General features: G+C 40.9%; 1 protein-coding gene across 1 annotated transcript in view; it reads right to left on the bottom strand.

Annotated features, from left to right (window-relative positions):
- LOC129705151 (adhesion G-protein coupled receptor G5-like) overlaps positions 1–12,238 on the bottom strand; it is a 68,594-nt gene extending 56,356 nt beyond the window's left edge. The window contains exon 1 of the mRNA XM_055648587.1: positions 1,855–12,238. The gene's annotated coding sequence lies outside the window, so the exon portion shown is untranslated. The remainder of the gene's footprint in view (positions 1–1,854) is intronic.
- Between the last annotated feature and the right edge of the window lie 1,675 nt (positions 12,239–13,913).

The raw sequence follows: 13,913 nt of genomic DNA on the forward strand, positions 1-13,913 counted from the left end.
GGTGGAGTAGCAAGATGGATTCAACAGTGGCTGAATGGGAGATGCCAGAGAGTAATGGTGGATGGTTGTTTGTCAGGTTGGAGGCCAGTGACTAGTGGGGTGCCACAGGGATCTGTGTTGGGTCCATTGTTGTTTGTCATGTACATCAATGATCTGGATGATGGTGTGGTAAATTGGATTAGTAAGTATGCAGATGATACTAAGATAGGTGGGGTTATGGAAAATAAAGTAGATTTTCAAAGTCTACAGAGAGATTTATGCCAGTTGGAAGAGTGGGCTGAAAGATGGCAGATGGAGTTTAATGCTGATAAGTGTGAGGTGCTACATCTTGGCAGGACAAATCAAAATAGGACGTACATGGTAAATGGTAGGGAATTGAAGAATGCAGGTGAACAGAGGGATCTGGGAATAACTGTGCACAGTTCCCTGAAAGTGGAATCTCATGTAGATAGGGTGGTAAAGAAAGCTTTTGGTGTGCTAGCCTTTATAAATCAGAGCATTGAGTATAGAAGTTGGGATGTAATGTTAAAATTGTACAAGGCATTGGTGAGGCCAATTCTGGAGTATGGTGTACAATTTTGGTCGCCTAATTATAGGAAAGATGTCAACAAAATAGAGAGAGTACAGAGGTGATTTACTAGAATATTGCCTGGGTTTCAGCAACTAAGCTACAGAGAAAGGTTGAACAAGTTAGGGCTTTATTCTTTGGAGCGCATAAGGTTAAGGGGGGACTTAATAGAGGTCTTTAAAATGATGAGAAGGATAGACAGAGTTGACGTGGATAAGCTTTTCCCACTGAGAGTAGGGAAGATTCAAACAAGGGGACATGACTTGAGAATTAAGGGACAGAAGTTTAAGGGTAACATGAGGGGGAACTTCTTTACTCAGAGAGTGGTGGCTGTGTGGAATGAGCTTCCAGTGAAGGTGGTGGAGGCAGGTTCGTTTTTATCATTTAAAAATAAATTGGATAGTTATATGGACGGGAAAGGAATGGAGGGTTATGGTCTGAGCGCAGGTATATGGGACTAGGGGAGAATACGTGTTCGGCACAGACTAGAAGGGTCGAGATGGCCTGTTTCCGTGCTGTAATTGTTATATGGTTATATGGTTATATGTAACAAAATATAATTAATTCATTAGCTATGAATCCTTCTCTGTGTAAAGTGGCTGAGTTGCACGCATAGAGAGAGAAAGCTATGATTCTATTAAGTACCCTGAAGTGCTTGAACCCTGAGCATCCATACTCATTGCTTGGAGTGCAGCTACTGTCATGTTAACTGGATATTCACAACTCAAGTGCGAGCAACCCGAGTTGCAATCCCAAAGTTACACACGGAACACCAAAGACATGGATGAAGTCAAGAAGAGACAACACTAAGTCCAATAGTTTACTCTTAGTTTTTTTGAGTTTTGAGATACAGCACAGAAACAGGCCCTTCAGGCCCACTGAGTCTGCACCGACTAGCAACCCCCACACACTAACACTATTCTACACACACTAGGGACAATTTACCATTTTTACCAAAGCCAATTAACCTACAAACCTGTGCGTCTTTGGAGTGCGCGAGGAAACCGGAGTTCCTGGGGAAAACCCACACAGGTCACGGGGTTAACATACAAACTCCATACAGACAGCACCCGTGGTCAGGATCAAACACGGGTCTCTAGGGAGACTGCAATCCCACCGCTGAGCCACAGTGCCACCGAATTCATATTGTACTCTCATAAAAACAAATGATTACAATTAGATTTTTACGTTTGAGGTATTGACGTAATGCCCTCATGGACTTATTCTGAGGGCAAACATTAAACTTCTTAGCAAATGAAGAAAAATAATACTGTCCTGCTACTTACTGTGGATCAGTTATGCATGCTTATCCATGAGTCTAGTTCTCTTTTCATCAGGATCAAATGATGTAGAAACAGAAATGAGTTCTGTTTTTTGTTGGACCTGCTGATCATGTTTAATGTGAACGTGACAAGCTGATTGGGTGAGAAAACCTTCAAACTATAAGCAGAAGAAAGCCAACTTTCCATAGTGCTGAGAGCAGGAAACCACAGGGTGAACAGGCAACACACAAAGTATTGTTTCATTTACTTTTGTCCACAGGTACTTGTTTCATTCAGTTACACTGTGAACAAAAATGATCAGATTCTACTGTGCAATTAAGCAGGACTGAGATTTGGTTCAGGATATTAACTAAACATTGTAAGCTTCATATTTCCAGAGGCAAACACAGAAGCCATTTGGCCCTTTGAGACCATGCAATCCCACTCTCCCTGGACCTTATTTCCCCCACTTTCTCGTCAACTTTCTCCAGATTTCGCCACTAACCTACATGCTAGCTGCAATTCACACTGGCCACTTGATTGGAAGGTACAGCAGGGAAACAGACCCTTCAGCCCACCGAGACCACACCGACCATCGATCACCCGTTCACAGTCGTTCTACGTTATCCTCCTTATGCACTCGCGGTAATTTGCAGAGGCCAGTTAACCAACAAAGCCATATGAATCCGGGAGCACCCAATGTGGTCACAGGGAGATTGCAAACACCACACAGGCAGCAGCCGAGGTGAAGATCGAACCCGGATCTCTGGAGCTGTGTGATGCAGCTCTATCAATTGTGCTATTCTGCCACCCTAAAGCTGCCAATTTTCATATCTTTGGGCTGTGGAGGAAACTGGAGCACCTGGAGGAAATCCACATGATCACAGGGAGCATGTGCAGACTCTAATTTAGGAATTAAGTTTCCAAGCAATATGCAAATTTTGCTGGATATGCGTGCAGCATTGTCACACAAACTGTATCTATGTGGCATCAATTTGACAATTTCGTTTTCCTCTTGAACTTGTATCGTTAATTAAATCTTTATTACAGGCACCTCAAATCCATTTTCTTGCCTCTGTGTGAAAAATCTTGAACTCTCCCAACAAACATTTATTATGGTGTTGGAAAGAACCACTTGTCCTTGCATTGACCAATGCCTGCATCATCGATCCATTGTAATGGGACAATGAAACTCCCATAATCCGACCCCCCCTGGAATTCCCTGTTTTCCAGATTAGTTAGGGTAACACAGTGGCACAGCTGCTACCTTACAGCTCCAGAGACCCAGTTTCGATCTTGACCATGGGTGCTGTCTTTGCGGAGTATGCACGTTCTCCCTGTGACTGTGTGGGCTTCTTCCAGGTACTCGGTTTCCTCCTACATTCCAAAGATGTGCAAGTTTGTAGTTTAATTGGCCTCTGTAAATTGCCCCTGGTGGAGAGGGTAGAACTAGTGTGTGGATGAGGACTCAGTGGGCCACACTGTATCTCAAAACTAAAACAACTAAAATGATTGGATACTACTCTTATTGACACTCTGACATTTTTTAAATTCACATTTGTTCATGTTATTTAGCAGTTTAATAAATCTTCGAGTGAACCAGAGGGGTTTAAAGGGAGATTGGGAAAATACCCAGTGAGTTTGAAGGGACTGTGGAAAACAATTCTCCAGTGAGATTCAAGAGAGCATGGAACAAGGTTCCACTGAGTTGGGGACACAAGGGACTGCTGATTGTGGAGTCTTATGGGCCTGTCCCACTTACATGACTTTTTCGGCAACTGCCGGCATCCGTCATAGGTCGTTGCAGGTCACCGAAAATTTTCAACATGTTGAAAATGCAGCGGCGAGCAGAAAGACGAAAATTTCAGAAAATAATGTGCTCAGTGCAGAGGCTGTTGATGTGAAGGGTGAGGACCAGGGGAACTCTATCCTTGTTCCGTCTGAGGGGAGGGGAAGTGAGGGCAGAAGTGCACGACACAGAGTGAGGGATCCATTCGCAACAGCAGGGCGGAGACCACGTTTCCTGAAGTTTCTCATTTGTCTTAGAGAGTAAAGTCTCATCATGGGAGCAGATGCAACAATGATGAAGAAATTGAGCATAAGGGATGGCGATCTTGCCAGCGACAGGGTGAGAGGAGGTGTTCTCAAAGTAAATGTGAGTCAGTAAGTTTGTTGTAGATGTCTGTACATAACATGTCCACTGTGATGGAGGCACAGAGATCGAGAAAGGAGAGTGGGGTCAACAATATTGCCAGTTAATTTGAGAACAGGGTGGAAATTAGTAGTAAAGTTGCTGAAATCAGCAAGTTCTTGATTGGTGAGTTGCCAGATCTGATGCAATCGGTGATGCAGCAGAGAATGATTTGGGGAATGGCACCGGGATATGTTTGGAACAAGGAGTATTCAACGTAACCAAGAATAAGGCAGGCGTGGCTGGGTTCCATGTACGTGCCCATGACTACACCATTGAAGAAAGCGAGAGGAGTCAAAAGAGGTTGTTAAGGATGAGGACACATACTGCCAGGCAATGGAGAATGTTAATTGTGGAGAAATGATTGAGTCTCTGTCCAAGAAAGAACCAAAGGGCGCCATGGTGTTCGTGAAGCCGAATTGAGGTGTGAACGTCCATGGTAAAGATGAGATATATGGGGCCTAGGAAGTTAAAGTGTTGCAGATTGTGTGAGTTTTGTTGGATGCAAGTCAGAAGGGACTGGAGAAGGGGAGACAAGATGGAATCAAGATATATGGAGAAGAACATGGCGCGGCAAAAGCAGGCAGACATGATGAGTCTGCCAGGGCTACAATCCTTCTGGGAAAGAGATGGAAACAGGCAACGCAAGGGTTGGGAATACAGGTTTGGAGGCAGTGGAGGGAACATTGTTGGTGGCGATGAGATTGGAGATGGTTTTGGGAGCTGGTGGCCTGGTGTATGGGGCTGGAGCAGTTGCTGGGCAAATGAAAGGAAATGGGTGATAGGGAAATGGGTATTGGTGTTACTTGATTCGTATCATACATCTCAGTGATACACTTTGTTTTTGTGCTCGGCAGGCAAATCATCCATGCATGATTACAATCAAACCATAATCACATACAACAGATAAAAGGGGAATGGAAATATAATGCAAAATATAGTGTCAAAGCAACAGAGAAAACCTAAATAAAAGAAAAGGGGCCACAAAGAGGTAGTTTGGAAGGTCGGGAATACACCCCTTGGATTATAAGTGGGCTGTTCAAGTCACCAATAACAGTAATGTCATTAGGTCATAAGATTGGAAAATCAGCTGAATGATGCAGACTTTGGATTGCATTATGACTATATCACGACTGGTGATCACTGGTATTCTCTGTTTAAGAAAGAGCTGCATATGCTGGAAAAATCGAAGGTAGACAAATGCTTTCTCTTGTGCATTTTGCACAGGAAATCAGCACTGGGTTTCTCTTCCACCGTGTTTCATTCACACTTTGTTACACACATGTAATCTATGACTTATTTGGCCCATTACGTTTCGACACTCCTAGCATCGTAAACGTGGCCGCCGAATCTATTCCCAATCACAGAAAAAGCAAGCTCTGAAGGTCACAAGTCGAGTCATGATTGCTCCTGTTGATATCTACCTTAATAGAATCTTTATCACCGCAAGGTGTTTCACCAGAGAAATAGCAAACAGAAACTAATGCCAAGTCATGTGTTATTGGGACAGATGAGCAAACTTTAGGACAATAAGATAGATTTTAAGGAGGGCTCCAAAAGGAAGAACGAGAGAAACAGAAAGGAGAAAGGTTCAGGGAAGGAATTCTGGACATTAGTAGTTGAATAGGAGAAACGTTGGCTACTGGGGGTGCAATGATTACATTTTGAAGTTGCTCAGCAAGTCAGCCTTTGAGAGACTGCAACAACTGGTAGGGTCTGGGGCAATTAGAGAGATGGAGAGGGATGAGACCATCGAGGGGTGGTCTGAAAACAAGGCTGAGGATGGTTAAATGTTGATAATGCTGCTCTGGGAGATTGTGTGGGTCAGAGAGATGGGGATCATGGATGAAGACATTTGCGTGAAATCTCGGACCAGTCTAGTGACAGAAAATGACAACAAATGTATTTAGAATAAAAAATAAGGATTCCGGTGACGTCACCATCCTGAATGGCAGCATAAGATAACAGCACCTCCGAAAAATACTTATTTAGCCCTGTTAGTTTGTCAAATATCACATTTATTGAGAATAACTGACCTGATGAAAGGGGCAAGAATGGGAAGACGAGATGCAAGCAAGAAAAGAGCCGTTGAACAACCTGAAAATGAAGAAAACATAGACAGCTCACCAACAAAGGTACAAGAGGGTGGAGCTAGCAACAACCCGCACCAGAAAGACGTAGAGCTCATTTTTAGCCACTGTTTTGGAGGAGATACGGGACTTTCGCAAAGACACAAAAGAACAGCTAATCGATATTAAATGCAAACTCACCAAGGTTAATCAAAAAATAGCCGAGACATGGCTCGAAAGGGTGGATGACTGTGTGCTAAACATGGATCAGGTGCTAGCTAAGATGATAAAAGTGATGAACCCAGCATCATTAATATCATGATAATGGAAACGGAAGGCCTTCTTATTTGTGGGGGAGACCTAAATATACATTTACAACCAGAGCTAGACTCGTCCAGTAGAAAATCTCATGAAACAAAGTCTTTACATAAGAAAATCAAAACTCTTTTTAAAGAGGTTGGTTTAATTGATATATGGCGGGATCTTTTCCCTAATAGAAGGGATTACACCCATTACTCGGCCCCACACGCTCTATACACAAGAATAGACTATTATATAACATTTGGAAAGGATAAAGATAAAATACACACCTGTGGAATTGGAACAATAGATTTCATTGACCATGCACCTATTTACCCATCTGTTGATTTAGACCTACGCCCAAAAAATGCTACATGGAAACTGAACTCGAGCCTACGCAATGATCTGAACTTTAAGGAACAAATTAAAAAGGAGATAAGTCTCTATTTAGAACTCAATGATAACGGAGAGGTCTCTCCCCCCTATTTTGTGGGATGCTTTGAAGGTTGTTCTAAGAGGAAAAATTATAGAAATATCTTCATGTAAGAAAAAAATAAAGAATAAAACATTTGAGGATTTGCAAAATAAGCTGAAGGAACTAGAAAGGAAACACAAAATGACGCTGGTGCGGAATGCAATGGAGGAAATTAGGAATGAAATCAACAATTTGGCAGCACAAGAAATCAAGAAACAGTTAATGTTCCTTAAACAGAGGCACTATGAAAGTGGTTCTAAATCTATGAAAGTATTGGCGTGGAAACTGAAAAAAAAGATGGCTGAAAATACAGTTCACAGAATCAGAGACTCAAGAACAAAAATATTGAAAAGTATGTTAAGTGAAATTCAGGAAGCCTTAGAAGCTCTAAGAGTAAACCTAGCAATTATAGACCTGTTAGTTTGACGTCAGTGGTGGGCAAATTAATGGAAAAGATACTTAGAGATAATATATATAAGCATCTAGATAAACAGGGTCTGATTAGGAACAGTCAACATGGATTTGTGCCTGGAATTTTTTGAAGAGGTTACTAGGGAAATTGACGAGGGTAAAGCAGTGGATGTTGTCTATATGGACTTTAGTAAGGCCTTTGACAAAGTTCCTCATGGAAGGTTGGTTAAGAAGGTTCAATTGTTGGGTATAAATGCAGGAATAGCAAGATGGATTCAACAGTGGCTGAATGGGAGAAACCAGAGGGTAATGGTGGATGGCTGTTTATCGGGTTGGAGGCAGGTGACTAGTGGGGTGCCTCAGGGATCTGTGTTGGGTCCTTTGTTGTTTGTCATGTACATCAATGATCTGGATGAAGGTGTGGTAAATTGGATTAGTAAGTATGCAGTTGATACCAAGATAGGGGGTGTTGTGGATAATGAAGAGGATTTCCAAAGTCTACAGAGTGATTTAGGCCATTTGGAAAAATGGGCTGAAAGATGGCAGATGGAGTTTAATGCTGATAAATGTGCGGTGCTACACCTTGGCAGGACAAATCAAAATAGGACGTACATGGTAAATAGTAGGGAATTGAAGAATACAGTTGAACAGAGGGATCTGGGTATAACCGTGCATAGTTCCTTGAAGGTGGAATCTCATATAGATAGGGTGGTAAAGAAAGCTTTTGGTATGCTAGCCTTTATAAATCAGAGCATTGAGTATAGAAGCTGGGATGTAATGTTAAAATTGTACAAGGCATTGGTGAGACCAAATCTGGAGTATGGTGTACAATCTTGGTCGCCCAATTATAGGAAGGATGTCAACAAAATTGAGAGAGTACAGAGGAGATTTACTAGAATGTTGCCTGGGTTTCAACAACTAAGTTACAGAGATAGGTTGAATAAGTTAGGTCTTTATTCTCTGGAGCGCAGAAGGTAAAGGGGGGACTTGATAGAGGTCTTTAAAATGATGAGAGGGATAGACAGAGTTGATGTGGACAAACTTTTCCCTTTGAGAATAGGGAAGATTCAAACAAGAGGACATAACTTCAGAATTAAGGGACAGAAGTTTAGGGGTAATATGAGGGGGAACTTCTTTACTCAGAGAGTGGTAGCGGTGTGGAATGAGCTTCCAGTGGAAGTGGTGGAGGCAGGTTCATTGGTATCATTTAAAAATAAATTGGATAGGCATATGGATGAGAAGTGAATGGAGGGTTATGGTATGAGTGCGGGCAGGTGGGACTAAGGGGAAAAAAAAGTTGTTCGGCACGGACTTGTAGGGCCGAGATGGCCTGTTTCCGTGCTGTAATTGTTATATGGTTATATGGTTATAAGTATTCTACAGAACTTTGTATTCTGAAGTTCCAGGAGGTAGCCAAACTCAGGTAGGCATCTTTTTTGAATTCCTTATGTTTGCCCACCTTAAACGAAGAACAAAACAAGACAATATTTGGAAACATAACAATAGACAATAGGTGCAGGGGTAGGCCATTCGGCCCTTCGAGCCAGCACCGTCATTCAATGTGATCTTGGCTGATCATCCCCAATCAGTAACCCGTTCCTGCCTTCTGCCCATATCCCCTGGCTCTGGTATTTTTAAGAGCCCTATCTAGTTCTCTCTTGAAAACACCAGAGTTTCTGCACTATAAAAAAAACAATGATCCAGAGAAACGGCCTCCACCGCCCTCTGAGGCAGAGAATGCCACAGACTCACCACTCCCTGTGAGAAAAAGTGTTTCCTCATCTCCGTTCTAAATGACTTACTCCTTATTCTTAAACTGTGGCCCTTTGTTCTGGACTCCCCCAACATCAGGAACATGTTTCCTGCCTCTAGCGGGTCCAAACCCTTAACAATCTTATATGTTTCAATGAGACATCCTCTCATCCTTCTAAATTCCAGAGTGTACAAGCCCAGCTGCTCCATTCTCTCGGCATATGACAGTCCTGTCATCCGGGGAATTAACCTTGTAAACCTACGCTGCACTCCCTTAATAGCAAGAAAGTCCTTCCTCAAATTATTTCCTCAAAACTGTACACAATACTCCAGGTGTGGTCTCACTAGGGCTCTATACAACTGCAGAATGACCTCTTTGGTCCTATATTCAATTCCTCTTGTTAGAACGGCCAACAGAGGCTGAATTAAAAATAAAATTGAAGCAATTTTGATAAGCGTGGACACTGTAAAGGCATTTGACTCTGTGAACTGGAACTTTCTCTATCAAGTTCTACATAGATTTGGTCTGCATGACACTATTATTAAAACCATACAGGCACTATATAAAAAGCCCACTGCTAGAATTAAAGTTAATGGATATTTATCAAAAGGTTTTTCTCTAGAAAGTGGTTCAAGACAGGGATGTGTGTGGTCACCATTACTCTTTGCATTATATTTGGAACCACTATCTCAATATGTAAGACAAAATGAAGAAATAAAAGTTATTGCTCTTCAAGGGACTGAACATAAATTGGCCTGTTATGCGGATGACATTTTGATTCATTTGGGGCAACCAACAAACTCTCTACCTAAATTGATGCAATCACTCGAACAATACGGTCAACTATCTGGTACAAGATTAACATAGGTAAAACAAAACTGCTTACATACAACTACAGCCCATTAGCAGAAGTCAGAGGTAGGTACCCTCTGTCATGGCAAGCAGAACATCTCAAATATTTGGGCATCATTATACCAAGGGATTTTACAGAATTATCAGAATGCAACTATTCACCTATACACCAAAAGATTAAGGAGGATATAGCTAGATGGAACCTAATTCCTTTCTTAAGTCTCAGCTCGAGAATTGAATCTATTAAAATGAACATATTGCCAAGACTGTTATATTTATTTCAGACCCTATCAATAGAGATTAATCAAAAACAATTTAATGAATGGGACAAAATATTGTCAAGATATATACGGCAAAGTAAAACACCTGGCTCAAAACCTTAGAGTTAACAAAAGAAAAGGGCGGGTGGGGTCTACCCTCTTTCAAAGACTATTATCAGGCAGCACAGTTAAGATCTATGATATGCTGGTGCAACCCATCATATGATGCTCAATGGAAATATATTGAGGAGAGAACACAGAACCATTCCTGTACAAGCTAACAACAACCTACAAGACTATATAAATGCTACTGAAAATCCTTGGGTAAAATTGACTCTTAAATATGGAAAACAGTTATAACACAGTATAATATAGAGGAAGACATTACAATTCTTACATGGTGCGCATATGATACAGATTTTACTCCTAATAAATTTGATAGTAGGTTTAAAGAGTGGACAGTTACAAAGAGGCAATAACTGCTCTTGGTAACATAATGAAAGAAGGAACACTGTTAAGTTTTGAAATGCTTAAATAAAAATTCCTGTTAGAAAAACAAGACTTCTATCGATACTTACAGATGCGGAACTATGTTAATAAAAATGTTAAAAATAAAACGGAGTTTGATGGGATTATTTAGGAAAGTGTATCTCAAATACTGATAGTAAAATTATTTCATGCATGTATAAAGGGTTACTGAATCTTAAATCACACTCAACCTTATATATTAAAATGAAATGGGAGAAGGAAGGAGGGATAATCATATCCAAGGAAGAATGGACAGCAATATGGAGGTATCAATGGAAGTGTACCAGCTCACAAAACTGGAGGGAGTTTAGTTGGAAAAGCCTGATACGGTATTTTATTATGCCTTCTCAGAAATCCCATTACGGTGGGAACGGCAGAAAAAAAGACAAATACTTACTGAATATATCGATGGTAGCTGGTAAAAAAAACTCTCACAAAGAAATGGTTATCACAGGAGAGCCCAACTCTAAATGCATGGATGGACATTACAATGGACATTTATAAAATGGAGAAAATAACAGCATATGTTAACTTTAAACTGGATTTATTTGTGTCACGCTGGGAAAATTGGGTTAACTATGTAACGCCTCATAGGCCAGACTTTATTTTTACAAATTTTTGATAATATGGTAAAGAAAGGATCATTCCCTAAGCTTCGTAGTTTTTACTGTGTTCTTGTTTCTATATTTGTTTTATACAAATCTCAAAAAGAGGCAATTCAAGACGAACATAAGTGGATGATTTATACATATAGCATTATACCTGAAACCCGTTTTATGGAAATGTGTTTGCTGTGGAATGCCACTAAAAGAGTATATTAAAAAAATAAAAATAAAGAAAATAAGGGGGTAGCTGGGGTTGCACTGGGATAGTGAAATTGTGATACGAATGAGGAATTTAGCCACAGCTGAACTGATACAGGTTTGAGGTGACAAAGATGGAAATAAGTGATCCTAAAGATGGCAAGGATACATGGTTCTGTATTTATTTGGGAATCTAAAATGACATGAAAGTGTGATAATTCAGTGTCAGTGTCAGAGAGTTACCAGAGAGAGGGAGGGAGAACGAGAGGTGAGGAACAGAGCTTGGTTTGGACACCTAGAACAAAGGCTTTGTTATTCCCAATAGTTGGTTGGAAGGATCTCCGGTTCATTCTGTACCGGAGTTGGACAAGCGGCCTTCCAGGTTGGAGACGGCGTGAAATTCAGGGAAAGTTTGGTGAGTAACGACAACGCATAAACACATGTGTGGCAACTGACAATGAAAACTGAAAAAACAGTTGCAGGAAATCCAAAGTAAAAGCAGAAAATACTGGAAATATTCAGCAAATTAGACAGCGGCTGAGGGAATGAGAAGAGAAACTGTTGCTGTCCAAGGCAAGATACTGTAGACTGCAACAAAACCAAGTGAATAAACATTGTCACCTTCGGACTCTTCCACCTTTAAAATTCACCAACACCTCCCTGACACCTCTCCTACGACTTCCAACCTTTTTACATTGAGTTGAAGAAATAAATTAAGCCAACTCTGAATCAAATGGACTAATGTTGTAACATTTTCATTCATAAAATTAACTTTTAAAAAATAAATCAGCTGTATTTATAAAAGTTCTACCTGTCTATCAGAGTCATCCCAAAGTAACTTACAAAATAAAATTAAAATCAAAAATCGAAATTGATAGAAATGGGAATTGAAATACAGTTTAGTTTTTACGATAACAGACTTGACAGTTTTTTATTCACACAGATAAACTCTGAGGACCCTGTTTTAAATCTAAGGTGTTTGTTGGCAAATGAGTAAAATTGCAGAACAAACATTTGAAGCATTGCTCCAGAACTGGGGCCAGGTAATTTCAAGTCTCCTTAGCTTCAATCATATGAGCAGATCTCCCAAACACTTGGCAGAGAGCAACAAACCATAATGCAAAAGATAGACACTGAAAGCTGGAGTAACTCAGTGGGTCAAGCAGCATCTCTGGAGAAAAGGAATATGTGACGTTTCAGATCGAGACCCTTCTTCAGACCATAATGCAAACAGGGAGTGAGATGGCAGGTTTCTCAGATTTTCTGCAGGGATCTTGGGATGGGAGAACTCCTACTTAGCGCATCAAGAAAAGCACAAACATCGAAAAACTTACCTCTTAGTGATCACGGCCTTTTTTTAATTGGCCAAGCCAGCTGCAAACTGTAATCTAATTTCCTTCTCAAGCCACTGGTTCAAAGTTTAGTTTCAACAAAGTCGACAAAGCTCATCTGGAGATGAGTGTGCTGTAAACTAGACCGAGCAGAGTAGGAGTGATGGGCAGTTGGAATGGAATGAGGATTTATGCTCAGCTAATATTAACTTGCAAATAAGACAATATATTATTTGCATAGAACAACAGTTTGTGCGCTGTTACCAGCTGATTGTGGTGAAGGAACTTCAGTATTCTGAGGTCCACTCCACAGCCCGGATTCTCACCTGCCTCCGTTGTCATGCTGTGAGAACGGAGAGGTTGAGAAAGAGTTTCTTCCCAGAGGTCATTAGGACTGTAAACTCCTATCTCACCAGAGATTAACTTTTACTGTACCACTCTACTGCTTTTTTTTTAAATTGCTGTTTTTTTCCCTTTTTCCTTCCGCCCACAATATTTAATATGTAAAAGAATATGTGATTCTGTTCCATTCTGTTTGTCGTTTGTTTGGTTGTTTGTTTGTTTGTCTTTTTGCACAAAGTCCGCGAGCATTTCCACTTTTCATTTCACTGCACATCTCGTATGTGTACGTGACGAATAAACCTGGAGGAACTGGTTTTCACGCTGAACAACTTCCCCTTTAACACTGTTTCCTTGCTCCAAAGTAAAAGTGTAGCTGTGGGAACCTGTATCTTTCCAACCACAAAACAAAACAGCCTGAGTGCTGGAGGTAAACATAGCAACATAGAAAACAGGTGCAGGAGGAGGCCATTTGGCGCACCGAGCATGCACCGCCATTCATTGTTATCATGGCTGATCATCCACAATCAGTAACCCATGCCTACCTGCTCCCCATATCCCTTGATTCTGCTAGCCCCAAGAGCTCTATCTAACTCTCTTTTAAATGTATCCAGTAAATTGGCCTCTACTACCTTCTGTGGCAGACAATTCCACAAATTCACAACTCACTGGGTGAAAAAGTTTTTTCTCATTTCAGTTTTATTCTCCCCTTTATTCTGCGACTGTGGCCCCTGGTTCTGGACTTCCCCCAGCATTGGAAACATTTTTCCT

Source organism: Leucoraja erinacea, chromosome 17, assembly GCF_028641065.1.
Source record: "Leucoraja erinacea ecotype New England chromosome 17, Leri_hhj_1, whole genome shotgun sequence".
NCBI classification, from domain to species: Eukaryota; Metazoa; Chordata; class Chondrichthyes; order Rajiformes; family Rajidae; genus Leucoraja; species Leucoraja erinaceus.